At 40.4% G+C, this 20,590-nt stretch overlaps 1 protein-coding gene across 3 annotated transcripts in view; it reads right to left on the reverse strand.

Moving 5' to 3' along the window:
* LOC121871799 (biogenesis of lysosome-related organelles complex 1 subunit 1-like) overlaps positions 1-20,590 on the reverse strand; it is a 107,299-nt gene that overhangs the window by 42,097 nt on the left and 44,612 nt on the right. The window contains exon 1 of one of the 3 annotated variants that reach the window (XM_042374298.1): positions 15,974-15,993. The exons of the other annotated variants lie outside the window; for them this stretch is intronic. The gene's annotated coding sequence lies outside the window, so the exon portion shown is untranslated. Of the gene's footprint in view, positions 1-15,973; positions 15,994-20,590 lie in introns of those variants that run through there. 3 annotated transcript variants of the gene reach the window in all.

The following is a 20,590-nucleotide window of genomic DNA, read 5'->3' on the forward strand; positions in this document are numbered from 1 at the left end:
GTCACGCAGCCAATCAAAAGCGTTCTTTTTTCTTGCCACCAATTTTTTGCCAAAAATTAATTGTGGTTTCTGCTTTTAGAATTCAAGTTATTTTTTGCCCAATCAGATTCGATTGTGATTTTGGGTCTCATGCTTCGAAATTCAAATTCATTTCAGACCATGGAAGTCTACGATGGGTGTCACTTCAATTATATGGAGTTAATTGCGTGGTTTGGGGAAAAACGAACATGCAATAGCATTTTTTAGATCTCATGGTGTTCTCCCGACCTCAGTAAAGATTCTAATTCGGAATAAGGTAAGAAATAACAGTGATTCCCTCATATGGTGAGAGTTAGGTTAGGTCAGGTTAGGTCAGGTTAGGTCAGGTCATCCAAAAAAAGCTTAGTTGTTTTTTGTTTTTTTATTTGTGTGTGTGTGTATTTTGTATTCACTTAGCCATGATTTTTGTCGGAAAACGCCCCACCCAAAACCCCGGTTCCCAACAGGATCTCCGATCTTGTTGGGGGTAGAACGGGGCGATAACTAATATACAGGCAACTTCCAATTGAAATCAAGGTCAGAACTAATTAAAACACACAAAAATACACTAGAAAAACATAGTTTTGACGGTATTATTGTATTTCCGCACCCGACATTCCTGCCCCTAATCTGTTATCATATTCGAGTAAGACGTTTAATTATAAGATAATTTTCTTCTATTATATTACCGTCGCAAATGTATAATAACGGAGAGAGTGTATCCAAAATTTTCTTTCTCCCATTAATCTTCCGCCATTATTGCCTACCTCACCTCCCACACTGCGTGTCTCCTTCATAAATCATCATGAAAATGTGTTCCCGTGAGTGTAGGACAAAAGCCCCCCCCAAGGACAAAAAAACCCTAGGACCAAAGTCCCCCAGGAGAAATAATAAGAATTTTTAAAATAATTATTTTATTTTTTTACAGTTTCTGAACACTTCTCTAACCTAACCTAACCTAACCTAACCTTCGGGAATTCTGTTATAGTTATAAAGAAGAATACAAGGAATCTTTATTAAATCTGCAATGATGTATGTTTTGTCTACTGGGGCAAATACTCCCCTGACATTCAGTGACCTCACTGGGCCCTAGGGTCACCTCAGTAAATACAGAATGAACATGAAGATAAAATATGTCGTCTTTTTTCTTTTCTATTTAATTAATAATGTTCTATATCAAAATTGAAAGAGTTATAAAATTCTAATTATTTAAATTGTAATAATTTCATATTTAAATCCATATATTTTTTAATATTTCTAATGACCCTCTCTTTAACATAAAAACAGGGGGCTTCTGTCCTATTTTGTACTTTTACTGAGGGGCTTTTGTCCTAGGGACTTTTGTTCTAGGGGGCTTTTGTCCAGGCCCCGCGTTCCCGTACACGTCACGCGGCCAATCAAAAGCGTTTTTTATTTGCAACCAATTAAAATTATTTGTGGTTTAATTCGTGGTATTTTTGGCCCAATCAAATTCGATTTTTATTTTGGGTCTCTCATATTTCGAATTTTAAATTAATTTCCGACCATGGAAGTCTGCGATGGGTGTCACTTCAATTATATGGAGTCGATTGCGAGTTTTGGGGGGGAAAAACGAAGAAACTAAAGCACTTTTTCGATCTCATGGTGTTCCCCCAACCTCAGTAGTGTCCTAAGTGCAAGAACGAAGTTAAATATCGTCAAGACCAACATATGTGGCATTGTGGTAACTCCAATGACGAACAAGAACCAGGCCAATAAGGCAAGAAATAACTGATTCCATCATATGGTGAGAGTCAGATAGGTTAGGTCAGGTCAAGTTTATGTATTTCTAGTGGGTTTTTTTTTTGTGTATTTTGTATTCGCTTAGCCATTTTTTTCGGAAAACATCCCACCCCAAAATTCGATAAAAAAAAAACGGCCAATTTCCGACGGAAATGAAGGTCATAACTGATTTAATCACACATAGAGTAAATACAATAGAAAAATATATTTTTTACTTTCTAACAGAGTTGGGTGCACTTATACAAATTTACCGTTTTGACTTTCTAACAGAGTTGTGTAAGACAGTCTGACTAATTACCCAAATGTTGCAAAATGTAGTCGCAATGAAGTCAAATAATGGTCCTACATGAATAAATCGGACTGCTAATCACTTCTCGACTAGTATTTGGTGTTACAGACAAAAAATTGGAAAACTCACTTTAATCTGAGTTAATAGATCGCGTGCATGTACCGAGGGAGCGAGTAATTACCCAAATGTAGCCGCAATGAAGTCAAATGATGGTCCTACAAGTGTAAATCGGGCTGTGAATCACTTCTCGATTATTTTTTGGTGTCATAAAGTCACAAAAAATTGGTAAACTTAATTTAATCTGAGTTGTGTTAGGTTAGGTTAGGTTAGGTACATGCACTCGATCTATTAACTCAGATTAAATTAAGTTTACCAATTTTTTGTGACTTTATGACACCAAAAAATAATCGAGAAGTGATTCACAGCCCGATTTACACTTGTAGGACCATCATTTGACTTCATTGCGGCTACATTTGGGTAATTAATCGGACCCTTGTGTAAGCTACTAGAAATTTACCTAGTAAGATTGTAAACATCAAAACATATAACGTGTCGGTGGTGTAGATCAATGTTAGCCTTACCGGTAGTTTTTTCTTTCTCCCCCTATGACTCAATTTATAAGTAGGTACTGACAACGTCAAAATATTAACCTATGCATAACTACCCAGTTATGATTTATTAACTCTTTCACGCAGACTGACGCACTTTAATATTTCATTTTGACTATCGTCAGACAACTAAATCAGCTGTCACTCCAGGAGCCACAGGGTTGTTTCAATTTAATAATCACATCTTGGTATTGCTTGTAAATAAAAGTACCTGAATATTTGCCTCAAATCCTGTCCTCTTCTACTATTTCAGTGGGCAAGAATTTTCGATGGGGTCTTTTTATATGATCCTTCTACACACACACACACACTAACACTCTTGTTGTTAATAACTGTTACCAGAAAAGTGTAACGCAAGGAATATATATAGAAGGAAGCGCGTCTCCCATTCTTTACTTTGAAGCCTCAGATTGGCCAGCCGTCCCTACGAAGGACGATTTTCTTTATCTTTTAAGGGTACACTATGATACAAAATGAATATTTAGCGAAAACCACGATATATATTTCTATAATCCAAAAATTTTCATTTAGATTTATTTCTAGTACATTAATTATTAGTGTACACAAGAGCATAGATCCTGGGGGATGAGTTGTGTTCATTGCTGTGATTGATCATCCAAAGGCCAACCAGAGAGTAGTATTTTACTTTACTTTTTATCCTCTTCACCACTGATCGGCTCGTTTGCCGCTTGGGCGATCGGTAACGTCTCTGTTACGCACTGTTGGCAAGTACTGGGCATACACCGGCTCCTGAATGTGCCTGAACCTGCTCCAGTGTTGGTACCGCCACAACACTTTCTGGTAGATGGGTCCGACTAATTACCCAAATGTAGCCCCAAATGTAGCCGCAATGAAGTCAAATAATGGTCCTACATGAATAAATCGGACTGCCAATCACTTCTCGACTGGTAGTTGGTGTCACGAACTCACAAAATATTGGTAAACTTAATTTAATCTGAGTTAATAGATCGAGTGCATGTACCTAACCTAACCTAACCTAACACAACACAACTCAGATTAAATTAAGTTTACCAATTTTTTGTGACTTTATGACACCAAATAATAATCGAGAAGTGATTCACAGCCCGATTTACGCTTGTAGGACCATCATTTGACTTCATTGCGGCTACATTTGGGTACATTTGGGTAATTACTCGCTCCCTCGGTACATGCACGCGATTTATTAACTCAGATTAAAGTAAGTTTTCCAATTTTTTGTGACTTTGTGACACCAAATACTAGTCGAGAAGTGATTAGCAGTCCGATTTATTCATGTAGGACCATTATTTGACTTCATTGCGGCTACATTTTGCTACATTTGGGTAATTAGTCGGACCGCCCTTCTTTTTTCTTTTTTGATTTTTTTTTTGAGATCCTTATACACCTCAATTAGGTCGCCCCTTGCCCGTCTGAGGTATAAGCTAGGCAAGTTCAGGCGCTCCAATCTCTCAAAGTAATTGAGGTGCCGAAGTGCAGGCACCAGTCTGGTGGCCCTCCTTTGAACATTTTCAACCAACTGACAGTCTCTAGCATATCTCGGGGACCAGACGGAGTGACAGTACTCCAGATGGGGAAGCATGAGACCCACTAATCATCTACCCTACATCCACCTAAAATGCTTTCAAAGCATTTTTAACCTTAGACCAATGACAAATATATTTACGTAACATATTATCAGTTTTGTACTGACCATCACTTAGGTTTATGGAGTTAATTTCCCTAATCAGACTTGCTTCATCCAGAATTCTTTCTATTTTCCCAATCCATGGTATGATTATTGTTCCTTATATAAACAATAAGTGCACTGTTCTCAGATGCTGTTCTAATATTATACTTGCGTTGTTTTATTCTAAGTTGTAATGCAGTAAACACTTCCATTTACATTCAAGGTTGGCCTCCAGATGAGGTTTTAACACTAAGCGCCTGGAGAATCCAGCGGCAACACGTGCTTCCAGAGAGCAGCTCGAACATGGGCTGATAAACAACCCAATAACAAAAAACGCAAATCCCAGTACAGAATGGGATATCTTCGACACTGTCATGACAAAAAACCGGCAGAGAGACCCTCGGCCAGATCGAAAGAATACACTAGGACTGGTTTGATGAAAATGACCCGAAAATCAATGTACTCATCGATGATAAACGTGCTGCTTTAACTGATTGGCAGAACAACCCTCAGTCTCCGACCAAAGCTGATACCTTCCACAAGAAGAAAGCGCCGGCCCAGCGAGAACTACACAATCTAAAGAATGACTGGTTTAAAAATAATGCATGTGAAACACAAAAATTGGCAGATCAGCACAAGATGCACGAATTTTTCAATTCCACTAAAACATTTTATGGGCCAATCATTCGTGGTGCAGCCCCCCTCCGCTCATCCTATGGTAACTCAATAATTAAAGACGATGGCGGCCTCCTTCAGTGCTGGAAAGATAACGACCATTCACTGCTCAACCGAAACACCGATGTGGATGTCCTGACTACCCAGCAGGTCCCTCAGCATCCAGAGCTGACCCACCTCAGCTATCCTTCATCCCTGGATGAGGTAACTACTGCCATCAAACATATGAAAAATAACAAAGCCTCAGTGCCTGATGGAATCCAAGCCAAGGTGTATAAAGCAGGAAGACCTCTGCTTACCAGCCGTCTCCACTCTCTCCTGGAGAATATATGGGAAAAGGAGGAAATCCCCTAAGCTCTTATAAGAATAAGGGAGACCGGTCAGATTGTGGCAACTACCTCAGGATCTCTCTGCTGTCCGTAGCTGGCAAGATTATCGCCTGAGCCCTCCTAAACATACTTCTTCCTGAGGCAGAAAACTTCCTCCTAGAATCTCAATGTGGCTTTAGACCATCACATGGCACCACTGACATGATCTTTGCTGCCAGTCAGATACAGGAAAAGTGCAGAGAACAGCGTCGTGACCTGTACATGGCTTTCATCGACCTAACCAAGGCCTTTGACTCGGTCAACAGGGAAGCCCTCTGGTTGACCCTCAGCCGTTTTGGCTGCCCACCAAAATTCATCGCCATTGTGAGGCAACTGCACGATGGCATGAACGGCAGTGTCCTGCACAATGACACCCAGTCTGAGTTCTTCCCCATCCAAACAGAGGTTAAACAAGGGTGTGTACTGGCACCAACTCTTATTTCCATTTCCTTGGCTGCCTTCCTTACTCGTGCCAACGAGTGGACATTGGGTACCGGATGAAGGGTCTTTTCAGCATAAGACGACTCCAGGCAGGAACAAAGGTGTCGGCAGCTTCCATTACTGAGCTCCAGTATGCAGACGACCTCACCCTTGTCGCTCACACTGAATGCGACCTACTGGAGATCCTGAACAGCTACACAGATGCGTATGCACACTTTGGCCTTGTGGTGAATTACCTAAGACTCAGATTCTCTTTCAGCCTGCCCCTGGTTCAGCCACACCTCCACCATCCATCCAGCTTAACGGTACTACCCTCACTAATTTTACCCAGTTTCGTTATCTCGGCTCCCACCTCTCCACCACCACAGACACCGATGAAGAGATTCAGCATCAGATCAGATGTGCATCTCAAGCCTTTGGCAGACCCCAAAACCGTGTCTTCAGCTGTAGGGAGCTGAAATTATCTACAAAGTTACACGTATATCGAGCAGTGGTCCTCCCCACCCTGCTATATGGCAGTGAGACAGGGGTCACATACAGGAGGCACATCAAGGCACTTGAAAACTTTCACCAACGTAGTTTACATTCCATCCTCCGAGTTTGCTGGGAAGACAAGAGAACAAATACCAGTATTCTTGCTGACACCAAGTGTAGGAGCATCGAGACTACCAGGGTCTTAGTTGTTTCGGGGTCAAGACGTACCTGGCGCTCCTCTCGGAGCAGCCAGGTCAACTGTTAAGTTGGCCCATACCAACCCCCTCCCTTGAACCCTCCTCCCCACCGGAATATCAACAAGTTCTCGCCAGAAGTTACAATTTCATTTAGGAAAGGAACGGAACCAGTGTTAAACAGAGGTGAACAGTGCTTAAGTAAGTGAGAACAACTCAACAGTAACAGTCGTACCCAAGTTAAGTTAACCTTCACACAGTGAGGTCCCAGGTACCCAGTGATAACGGCCCCCGCGAGACCCAACAACAACCACCGATGTGTTAATCCGTCTACGATAGGAAGGCCTAGGACCAAACCTCACTCATATAACACCATCTGTGAGGGAATTACTACACCACATGTCCCTCATAACACCATATGTGAGGAAATTACTACACCACGTCAAGTCCCTCATCACATCATCTGTGAGGTAATTACTACACCACGTGAGGTCCCTCATAACACCATCTGTGAGGTAATTACTACACCACGTGAGGTCCCTCATAACACCATCTGTGAGGGAATTACTACACCACGTGAGGCCCCTCATAACACCATCTGCGAGGGAATTACTACACCACGCCAGGTCCCTCATAACAACATCTGAGGGAACTACTACACCACGTGAGTTCCTCCTAACACCATCTGGGAGGGAGTTACTACACTACGAGTTTGCTGTTCAACACCTACATTAATCTGTATGTTCACTGTATGTTCCTTTACCTTTCTCTAATGAAGGCTTTTGTTAAACCACCAATGTATGTAATAAGTCATTTATGTCCAATGTATATTTTCAGCCTTCGGGCTGCAGAATTTTTTCAATAAACCGTTAATTATTATTATTATATTGTTTCTCACTTTTGATCTTTTTTTATTTTTTTATTTATTATCATTATTACAGTTCTGTTATTATTATTATCATTATTATTTTATTTTTATTATATTATTATTATTATTATTATTATTATTATTATTATTATTATTATTACTATTATTATTATTATTATTAATATTATTATTATTATTATTATTATTATTATTATTATTATTATTATCATTATTACATTTTCGCCCCCCCAGGCCCTGATGTGGGTCAGTGACCTGTGCCGGAGTGACAGAAAAGTAGTAGTAGCGGAAGTGAAGCAAAAATAACATAGGATGGCCAAAGACATCTAGGTGCGGTAATTGGCACTAATGACTTTAAGACTGAGTACATAACGGGAAAGGTTAATGAGTGGGTGGAGGAAATCCAAGCTCTGTCTGATATTGCTAAAACAGCCACATGCGGCTTTTGCAGCATTCACCCATGGAGTCAAACATCGCTGGAATTACCTGATGCGCACTATCCCTGATATTGTACCCTGTGGGGTGGAGAAAGGAAACTCACAATGTGCTCTCTGTATACATATTGTATTGGATGTACAATGCAGCTTGGTGCTGGGGGGTGGCAGCGTGAGTCCAAGCGTGATGTAGGAGAGAGCTGGTTGGTGAGGGTGCTCAGAGGAGGACCAGCTTGCGGGTCGCCATGGCCGCCGGTGGGAGCGAGGGCCACCAGGCAGGAGGGAGGAGGAGGTGTTGCTTGCTGGTGGCTGAAGGTAGAAAGAGAGAGGTCACGGCCACGTGAGGCTTTATATAGCGGGGGTAGGCGTGGCCTGATAGTTGACCTCCGCTATGTAGGTGGCGCTGGTTGCCGACCTTGACCACGAGGGCAGGCTGGGGAATTCGAGGGTCGGCTAGTCAGCGATAACGGTGGTTGTAGAGGAGGAATCCACTACAACCCCTCCTCTACCCTATGGAAGAAGTCATCAAGGTTGCTTTTATCCCAACACAAGTGAAAAAAACTTATTTAACCCCAGCAGAAAGGTCACTCATTGCACTACCATCGAGACTGGGAGGAATGGGATTGACTAATCCAGAAGAGCTTGCCGCCACAGAACATTAGAACTCCGTCAAGCTCACGGCAGCCCTCACTGAGCGTATAATAGCTCAGAATGCATGAAGTCAGGTGGATACCAACGAATTAAACAAGATTCGATGTTCCATTACGACAGAACGACAGCACACCCAAAGTGATAAACTGCATCAACTGTTGCGGCAATTGCCAGAGAACTTTAAAAAAAAAGTAGCTATAGCGCACGAGTGAGCGCCTTAAACTGGCTAACAACATTACCGATAAGGGCAAAAGGCTTCATCCTTAATAAACAAGAATTCACACATGCCATTGCTCTAAGGTGCGGTAGGCCAGTAGAAGGTTTGCCCTCCCAATGCGTGTGTGGCTCATCCTACGACATCGACCACGCCATGGTGTGTAAGAAAGGGGGCTTCGTATGCATGAGGCATGACGAAGTAAGGAACCTCACAGCAAATTTACTGAAGGAAATCTCTCACGACATCATGGTGGAACCGCCCCTCCTTCCATTGGACGGCGAGAACCTCCGTCACAGGACTTCAAACACATCCAACACATCCAACGAAGCCAGTGTGGACGTCAGTGCTCAAGGATCTGGACACGGGGACAGTGAATCTTCTTTGACAAAAGGATTTTCGATCCCATGGCCGCATGTCACCGTGACCTAGCTCTCGATGCTGCACACAGGAGGAACGAGAATGACAAGATCAGGACTTATGGGTGTTCACAACCTCTGGTGGGATGGGACCAAGTGCAAGATGTTTCTATGCCAGACTCGCGGAGGCGTTATTTGAACGGAAGCAGCAATCCAGAAGTTACGTCACAGCCTGGTTGAGATGTTGACTGTCCATATCTCTGCTTAGGTCTGCATTGCTCTGCCTCAGGGGAACGAGATCTTCGGCCCCAAAGCCGACATCGGTCGCAGATATTGACTATGAGGCAACAGGACCTGAATGCCGAAATCTGCGGTTCAACTAATTCAACACAGTTCGGGTAGCTACTTTTGTATTAGGATATTTAATTTTAAGGTAGTAAAATGGCGGCGAAGGTGTGGCTATTGGGGGAGGCTGGAGGCCACGATAAAAAAGTAGTTGTAGTAGTTGTGCCATACTTAAAAACAACGCTAATGTTTAGTAATTTAAGGGATTGAACTAATGGGGCATATTCATTGCGATAAGGTAGAGTCAAAATATTTTTAAATGTAGGAACTTGTCTAGTATGAGTACAATAAAGGATTTTTTTTAACTCTTTTAAGACAACGATCAACAAATAATGAAGGGTAGCCAAGTTTTTGTGAAATTAACTGAATGTGTTGCAGTTCTTCTTCAATAGATTCAGAGTCACAAATTCGCAAACATCTCAAAAACACAGCATAAAAAAATGAAAATTTGGTTGACTCATGGTGACTCGATAAGAAAATGTGTGAAACTGTCTACCTGTGTACCCTTTCTTAAATTTATAGTTGTGACCATTTCTCATGATAAGCATATCAAGAAATGGAAGGAATCCATTTATTTATCTTTCACTTTTGAACGTAACACTAGCGACAAGATCGTTAAGCTTGTCCAAAAATTCCAGTGGGTCCCTGTTTCTAGCCCATAGTCAAAGAATATCATCTACATATCTATACCATAGAGGAATAAAATCACCTTTGTTTTGTAGTAAATTAAAATAAATAAATAAATAAATAAAATCATATAAATTACCCATGTTTATGCCAAATATTTGTTGATAAAACTTTCCATTTACCCTAAAATACATTGTCAGTAAAGCATAACTCTATCAATTTGAGAAATATGTCTGATGATGTCTTTAATAAAGACGAAACCTAAGGTGCTCCAGAGTTTCCCTTTTCCGGTGGTTTTATCATGATTTATCTTGTCCACGTTTCCAGGGTGGATTTACATGATATATAATATATATTTCATTAGCCCAATAAAGCACGCGGACTTCTACATACAATCAACACCTCAACCCGCCAGGATTCGAACCACACAACCCACGAGCCCATGACTGTGACCGGGGAACGCTACCTACTGGACAACCAGGATATTAAGTCAATGCCTGTAACTTATCCGTTCTGTTTGCGGTTTAGTTGTGATTTTCTATAGGACCAGGTTTCTCGGCGCCAGTCATGCTGCCGCGCACTGTACTGACAACATGATATTCATGAATATTATAAATGATAATGATCTCATTGATAAATATAAACCTCACATGCAATAAGAAAGAACACAGTGTGTGATACTCCTCAGACGTTCTTGGAGGTGTCGCAACTTCTGGGATATGTAACTGGCGGGAAAATTCCATTCAGTCTTTATAGTTACTTCTAGCGTCATGAGATGGCGACACCAGCGGGTCAGTGTACTGTATGTCCAACGGGTGGCGGCACCGGCACCACAGTGCACTTTGTGTCCAACAGATGGCAGCACCAGGGTGTCTTGCCCCTGTATACCGATCTCTGACATCATACGATATATATATATATATATATATATATATATATATATATATATATATATATATATATATATATATATATATATATATATATATATATATATATATATATATATATATATATATATATATATATATATATATATATATATATATATATATATATATATATATATATATATATATATATATATATATATATATATATATATATATATATATATATATATATATATATATATATATATATATATATATATATGCGTAGCTTCCGTCATGTTAACTATATTTATATCCATTTTTACATAAAAGCTCTTGCAGAAATCATCAGGGAAGATTGGGGTTATCAGTTTTAGATAAGGGTAGATATACATTAAATCGTAGATAAAAACACAAAAATTAACCATAATTTGCACCTGGCAGGATCCTGTCTATTATGATATTATAATGATCGTGTTAGCTTTACAATGAATCCTCCCACACATCGTGTATTTAGGCCTATACACACACAGCAGTGTGTTGGATCTTCGTTATGTAAATGCGCAAAAAGAAAATGTTCAATGCCTGCTGAAGATCCTCCTGAAATCTAAATACCAACTAAATATGATAAACACTATAAACGGATCACCTTCAGAATCTCAAATCTAGTTTATGTCACCTTACGTTTTATGTTTACGCTGTTTAACAAGTTTACAGTGTACAGGTGTTTGGTTTTCGGATGTGAAAATGACCGGGGTGTTGTTGTGATGGAGTATATACAGTATATGTCAAAACGCAGTATCAATCACTTGCATAAGTGAAAATAATTTTCCGGATTATTTCGCACCAGATATACAGTAGACCTTATAGAATTTCAGTAGATCATTAAAACCTACTATAGATACTGTAGAGCCACTGTAAACACCTGAGAGGCACTGTAGATACAGTAGAGAGCAGAGCTACTGTAGGCACTGGAGAGGCACTGTTGACATCTGAGAGGCACTGTTTACACCTGAGAGCTACTGTTGAATTGTAGAGCCACCATAGACACTTAAAATCTACTGTAGATACAGGATAGCGACTGTAGATACCAGAGAGGCTCTGTGGACAACTGAGAGTTACTGTAGACATTATAAAGCCATTGAAGACACCGTAGAAGTACTGTAGATATAGGAGACCGACTGTAGGGACCAGAAAGCCACTGTAGATGCTTTGAAAAATTGTAAAACGAGTGGATCATGATTATTCTATGTGAAAACTGCAAGCTCTTGGCATTGGGTCTGTTAACTGGTTTAAATCGTATCCTAGCAACGAAATAATATCGAGTCAACATACATGCTGATAACCTGTAGAATCCCCCTCGGACCATTGACCTTCTTATGTTATGTTAATGACATACACATTAGTTTTAAATGTAATTTTTTATTGTATGCTGACGACAGTGTCTATTAAAGATCCATATGATTACAACTAACTCATTATCATCTGAACTGGAATCATGCAAACAGTGGCTTATAAACAACAAAATCTACGTCTTGGAAAGGCTGAAGAAATATTATTTGGATAAAAAAGAAAACTCAAAAGAGTAAACGAATTCATTGTACCATGTGGGAATGAACCCATCTAACCTGTAAACCTTGGGCGAACGCATGACTCTTGTTTGTGATGAATTAATAAAAGATAAATTAATCGTAGTAAATAAAAGTAATGCCAGGAAAAAAATCTATAGAGATGCTAAATGTCACTCAGCTGATGCCCAATAGAACCCTTTGCTTGGCGTTCACAAAATGGTATTTGGACTATACATGCTCCGCCTTAAAACGGAAGCTAAAATCCAAACTACAAATTATTCAAAACAAGGCAGTGAGGTTAGTTAATTCTTGACACGGAAGCAAATGATCACTTTGGTCATGAGGTCCTACAATCACTGAACATGCTAAATGTGGCGGATCGAGATAAGCAACTGGGACTGAATCGTATTTAAACCAAGTCAACAATATGTATTTTCTCGAAACAAGGCTAACAAAGTACTTAGGTTTATACAAAGGGGTGTTAGTTATAAGACTAGTGAGGTTATCCTAAAACTATATCTTGCGCTTGTGAGACCTCACTTGGATTACGCATTTCAGTTCTGGTCACCGTACTACAGAATGGATATAGAATCCCTAAAAAGAATTCAGAGGAGAATGACAATACTAATCCCGGGCATTAGGATCCTTGAGTACAGAGACAGGTTAAAGCATCTTAATTTGCACTCCCTCGAGAGACGTAGAGTGAGGGGCGATATGATCGAGGTTTCTAAATAGAAGTCAGGGCTAAACAAAGGTGATATAACAAAGGTACTCAACTATCCAACCAGGAGAGAACTCGTAGCAATGGTTTTAAATTAGACAAATTTAGATTTAGGCGCGAGATAGGTAGTGGATGAATGGAACAAGTTACCATACATCATCATTAACTCGAATACGCTGGGTAGCTTCAAACATAGATTGGATGGATATATGAGGGATAAGGGTTGGGTTTAAACGGGATTGCGTGATACGTGTTATTTTAGGCTCAAAAAACGAATTCGCCCAGTATGCGAAAAAATGACCACAACGCGTTCTGACACAATGTTATTACCAAAAAGCGAAATTCGCGTTGGCGGTTCCTCCAAAACAGTCACAGCGTTTATGGGCAGTCTCAACATTCCAGAACACAAAATAATTTGAGTATCGTTTTGTACATCTACACATGCACACGTGTACATCTACACAAACACCTGTACATTTACACAAACAACTGTACATCTACCCAAACACCTGCACAACTACACGAACACCTGTACATCTACACAAACACCTACACGCCTACACAAACATCTGTACATCTACACAAACGCCTGTACATCTACACAAACAACTGTACATCTACACAATCACCTAAAAATTTACACAACACCTACACAAACACCTGTATATCTACACAAACACCTACACACCTACACAAACACCTGCATATCTACACAAACACCTGTACATCCACACAAACGCCTGTACATCTACACAAACATTGAAAATTTACACAAACACCTGTATATCTAAACAAACACCTACACACCTACAAACACCTATACATCTACAAACACTTGTACATATACACAAACACCAGTACATCTACAAACACCTGTAAATCTACACAAACACCTGTACATCTACACAACACCTGTACACCTACACAAACACCTGTACACCTACACAAACACCTGTACATATACACAAACACCTGTACATCTACAAACACCTGTACATCTACACAAAAACCTGCAAACCTACACAAACACCTGTACATCTACAAATACCTGTACATCTACAAATACCTGTACATCTACAAATACCTGTACATCTACAAATACCTGTACATCTACAAATACTTGCACATCTACACAAACACCTACTAGACATCTATACAAACACCAAGACATCATCAACACAAACATTTGTACATCTACACAAACACCTGTACATCTACAAAAACACCTGCACACACACCTACACATCTAAACAAACACTTGTGTGTCTGGACAAACACGTGTACGTCTACACAAACACCTATACACCTAGTCAAACACCTACTCACCTAAACAAACACTTGTACATCTACATAAACACCTTCACAACTACACAAATACCTACACATCTAAACAAACACATGTACATCTACACAAACACCTATACACCTACGCAATCAGAGAAACCAGATGAACAACATTGTTATAGAGAAATCCGACTGAGAAAGATTTGGAAGTAATGATATGTAGGAAGGTTAAACCAAGTCAACAATATGTATTTGCTCGAAAGAAGGCAATCAAAGTACTTGGGTTCATACAACCGAGTGTTAGTTACAAGACTAGCGAGGTTATCCTAAAACTATATCTTGCACTTGTGAGATTACTCATTTGGATTACGCAGTTCAGTTCTGGTCACACCGTACTACAGAATGGAAATACTGTAGAATCCCTTGAAAGAATTCAGAGGAGAATGACAAGACTAATCCCGGGCATTAGGAACCGTGAGACGCAGTGAGGGGCGATATGATCGAGGTGTATAAATGGAAATCAGGGCTAAACAAAGGTGATATAACAAAGGTACTCAAATTATCCAACCAGGAGCGAACTCGTAGCAATGGTTTTAAATTAATCAAATTTAGATTTAGGCGCGAAATAGGTAAAAATTGGTTTGGAAATAGAGTAGTGGACGAGTGAAACAAGTTACCATACATCATCATTAACTCGAATACGCTGGATAGCTTCAAACATAGGTTGGATGGTTTTATGAGCAATAGGAGTTGGGTGTACACAGGACTGCCTAGTATGGGCCAATAGGCCCGCTCAAGTTTCTTCCATTCCTATGTTCTAATGTACATCTAAACAAATATATGTATACAAACACACGCACCTACACAGTTACACAATTACCTACTCATCTAAACAAACTTCTATACATATACACATACATCTACACATATACACAAACATCTACACATATACACACACATCTACACATATACACAAACCCCTACACTTTCACATCTACACAAATACCTACTCATCTAACCTAACCTAACCTACGTGCATCATATATAAATTGTTGTCAATATGTAAAAGTCATGCATTGTCAGTTAATAACTGTTTTAAAATATTTTTAGTTTTATTACCTTAAATGTGACTTTTTTCCTGGACTTTTTGGTGACTTTTTCCTGTGACTTTATTACCGTTCACCAAACAAACACCTGAATCCAAAAACACCTACCCACCTAAACAAACACCTACACAGGACACAGTGGCCGTGAGTGATTGTATCAATAATAACGTGATTTATCACTCAGAAATTAACTTCATTATGAAAGGGTTTATACGTGAGAAAAATAGATAATAATGCTTTGATGTGATTATTTTTGTTGTGAGGAATTATTTGGGGAGATTTTTTTGCAATTGGACTATTTCGTTGTAGCATCATAACACGTGGTCTAATTTATGTATGAGGCAATGTTTACATGTGTGACATTTGAGCATGTATACAAGTACAGTACCATGTATGAGCCATGCTTTACCTGTAAAGGCGTCAGTTATCAACACGTGGCACCACTGTGTGGGAGGCGCGGCATCGGCGCGAAAACGGCAGCTTCGTGGACCGTGGTCGGTCACTCACCCGCCTGCGGCTCGTCTCCCAGACTCTGCGCCTCGCTGGGAAAATATATTTTTAACATATATTTAATCGATCAAGGGTGGGATTCAAACTGGCAACCTGTTTTACGTTTCGTAGCATCAATAAAATTAACATATAAACCAAATTCAGTTTTGACTATGAGTATGAATGGAAGATTAGTGTGAAGTATCAAACTTTAAGCCAGCGGCTGTGCGGTCGGACGCGGTTCTGCGCGTTCCGGTTTTCTTTCAGAGTTGACTGACTAGGAAAAGATGTCACCCGCAGATTCCCCCCACCCCGCGCACCCTTTACTATCTCCTCAGCTGGCCCTGGGGCGGCGGGAGGCCAGAGGCGGAGGAGGGGAATTTTCTCACCAGCCCCTCCCTCGTTTGCCCCGCGGAATGTGTTGTCTGGCCACACATCCCCAACACCCACCACAAGTCTCCCACGACCCACCACCACCTACACACCCTCACCTGCTGTAGTGTAGAGGTAAACAAACATCAGGTTTCCAATACCTGAAAAAATTAACCAAAGGGGAACATATGGACACGGCGGTGCAGGAGACTGCAGTGGGAGTGGGTAAACACAGTAAAAGGTTACAGGGAAATAGTGTTAGGAATGACGACAAAACTAAATTAAACAGAGTTAAGACCTAAACGCGGTAAAGGGAGGACTCAGAACACGACTAACCTAAATGCCTACTAAGCGAACAGTAGAAGTATGAGAAACAATATGGATGATATTAGGGCCTTGGTATGTACCGAAAAAATCGATATAACAGCATTCACTGAAACATGGATCAACCTAGACTCACGTGAGTTACCTGTCGAATACCAAATCGCAGGTTACAAATTGTTCCATACCGACAGGCAGACCAGGAAAGGAGGAGTAGCAGTCTATGTCAGGGATAACCTGAAGTGTGAAATAAACAAGGAAATAAAAACTGAGCGGAATACAGAAACAATTTGGATAGAATTAATCGACGGTAGGGAAAAATTAATCACAGGAGTAATATATAGACCTCCCAATCTTGATGGAGTTAATGAGCGACTTATCTGGGATAAAATGGGCAGGGCTTCCATACACAACAAAGTCTGTAGAGTAGGCGACTTTGACCTTGGCCAAATAGATTGGACTGACCTTAAGGGTAACTCAGAATCAGAGGATTTTCTCGAAACGATCCAGGGCTGTTTGCTAAGTCAACATATAACCGAACCCACCCCGGGTAATAATATACTCGATTTAGTTCTGTCGAACAGAGAAAACCTCATCAGCAATGTCGAGGTAGGGAACGAGCTTGCAACAGAGATCACAAAGAAATTAGATTCCAGTTAGATTTTCAGGGCAGACGAAAGGAAAATTCCACTAAAGTCCCAGATTTCAGAAGGGCAAACTTTGATAGTTTGAAGAGGCAGTTGAGGGAAGGGGTATCAGGGGGTGACTCACACCGACCTCACCCCACAAGCGAACCTGACGGTTGACACCGACCTGATAACGAGATCTGAGATTGCCGAGTTCAACGACAATCTAAATAATGAGTTACTTAACGCACAAAGACAGATCATACCATACAAAAAACTCAGATCTGACAACAATGACCCTAAATGGATAAATAATTATTTAAAGAACATTATTGGCCAAAGGAAGGCTATAGGTAGAAGGATGAATCGTGGCGAAATTTACTTCCGGGATTATTATAAGGTATTGGCGAGGAGGGTTAAAACCGAGATAAGGAAGGCCAAGAGGAATAATGAGGTAAGGATAGCAAGGGAGGCGAAGACAAACCCCAAAGGATTCTACCATATGTATCAAACTAAAGCACGAGAAAAGATTGGACCAATACGGTCAGATACCGGTGAGCTAACTGATAACGACGGAGAAATGAGCAATAATCTGAATAAATATTTTTCATCAGTTTTCACCACCAAAAATTAAAACATGATACCCGAGGCACCGACTCTATTCAGAGATAGTGAAGAAAACAAATTAAGCGAGATAGTAGTGACTAGTAACGATATTAGTAAGCAAATAGACAAACTAAAGCCTAATAAGTCACCTGGTCCCGATGAGATATTTGCCCGAGTATTAAAGGAATGTAAGGAAGAGCTTTGTATGCCCTTAGCAAAGCTGTTTAACATGTCCTTAAAAACAGGTGTAGTACCAGAATCCTGGAGGATAGCGAATGTAATACCGACTTTCAAGAAGGGGGATAGATCACTATCCTCTAACTACCACCCAATCAGTCTAACATCAATAGTAGGCAAATTACTGGAAGCAATCATTTCAAACTCTATTAGAAACACCTGGTGAAGCACGGATTGATCAATGATTCCCAGCATGGCTTCACAAGAGGGCGTTCTAACTAATCTATTAACATTCTTTTCATCAGTTTTCGAATAGGTGGACGAGGGGCACATTTATGATGTGGTATATCTCGACTTTAGCAAAGCCTTCAACAGAGTCCCCCACAAAACACTAATTAGAAAGGTAGAAGCACATGGCATCAAAGGTAATATCCTTAAATGGATTAGGGCGTGGTTACAGGACAGAAAACAGCAAGTGAGCATTAACAGCACTAAATCCCATTGGAGCAACGTCACTAGTGGAGTTCCCCAAGGCTCAGTACTTGGACCATTATTATTTATTATATACATAAACGACATACATTTCGGCATAGACAGCAACATAAGTAAATTTGCTGATGACACCAAAATAGGATGTGTTATTAAATCTGACGAGGACCCCACAAAACTACAGGAAGATCTAAACAAATTTTTCGAATGGTCTGAAAATGGCAGATGAAATTCAACATGGACAAATGTAAAGTACTCAGTATAGGAGATGTAAACAGGGAAACCAGTTACCGGATGAACAACGATGCCATTGAGAAATCCGACTGCGAGAGAGATCTAGGAGTAATGATAAGTAGGAACCTTAAGCCAAGTAAACAATGTGTATTTGCTCGAAACAAGGCTAATAAAGTACTTGGGTTCATACAAAGGAGTGTTAGTTACAAGACTAGCGAGGTCATCCTAAAACTATATCTTGCGCTTGTGATTGGATTACGCAGTTCAATTCTGGTCACCTTATTACAGAACGGATATACTGTAGACTCCCTGGAAAGAATTCAGAGGAGAATGACAAGGCTAATCCCGGGCATTTGGAACCTTGAGTACAGAGACAGGTTAAAGCATCTTAATTTGCACTCCCTCGAGACGTAGAGTGATAGGCGATATGATAGAGGTGTATAAATGGAAGTCAGGGTTGAACAAAGGGGACATTACAAAGGTACTCAAACTATCCAACCAGGAGCGAACTCGTAACAATGGTTTTAAATTAGACAAATTTAGATATAGGCGCTAAATAGGTAAACACTGGTTTGGAAACAGAGTAGTGGATGAATGGAACAAGTTTCCAAATATCATCATTAACTCGAATACGCTGAATAGCTTCAAACATAGGTTGGATGCTCATATGAGCAATAGGGGTTGGGTGTAAATGGGACTGCCCAATATGGGCCAATAGGCCCGCTGCAGTTTCCTCCATTCTTATGTTCGTATATTTACAGTATATATATATATATATATATATATATATATATATATATATATATATATATATATATATATATATATATATATATATATATATATATATATATATATATATATATATATATATATATATATATATATATATATATATATATATATATAGAGAGAGAGAGAGAGAGAGAGAGATATCGCCCGTTTACTCTAGAGGATTGATTTACTGCACAAATTAATCACATGGTTTACATAAAAGTATTAATTATCAGTTTAACAAGGTGTGGCAGGTGTCGACGTGATCCAGCATGTAAAGGTGACTCGTTCACACCCTCGTGTTGACGTGTGTATGTGTGTGTGTGTGTGAATGTATGAATGTGTAGCCCTGCTGTGTTTCCGTGTTTACTTATCTTCCGAAACAAACATCTGACTTTGTTCTGGTTGGGTGATAGTGTGTGCTGCCATACCTACCCCTCTATCAAACTAAGCGAGTAAAGTAAACACAGTAAACGCCATGTTGCCGCCCCCGCGTCCTCTGGTCGCCATGGCAACGGCAACGGCAGCAGCGTGACGTCATCGCCCATGACCCACATCACGGCATCCACGTGACCTGCCACCTTTAGTGGACCCCAAAGTGCCTGCCGCACCCTCCTTTCTGCCTCTCACACCTTCCTGCCTTCCTCTCAAGCCCCTCACACCCTGCCCCCTTCTGTTGCACTCACCTGCCGCACACCGCACCCTCCTGTTTCACTCAAATACTGCACTATCTTGTCGCACTCACCTCACTCTTCTTTCGCACTCTGCATCCTTCTAACACACTCACATCCCGCACCCTGTATCCTCATGTCGCTCTCACTTGCCGCACCCACACACTCCTGTCGCACTCACGCACTTCATCCTCCTGTTGCACTCACGTACCGCACCCTGCACACTTCTGCCACATCCTGCACCTTTCTGCTACTCTTTGCATCCTC

Source organism: Homarus americanus, unplaced genomic scaffold, assembly GCF_018991925.1.
Source record: "Homarus americanus isolate GMGI-L3 unplaced genomic scaffold, GMGI_Hamer_2.0 scaffold39675, whole genome shotgun sequence".
Taxonomy (NCBI): Eukaryota; Metazoa; Arthropoda; class Malacostraca; order Decapoda; family Nephropidae; genus Homarus; species Homarus americanus.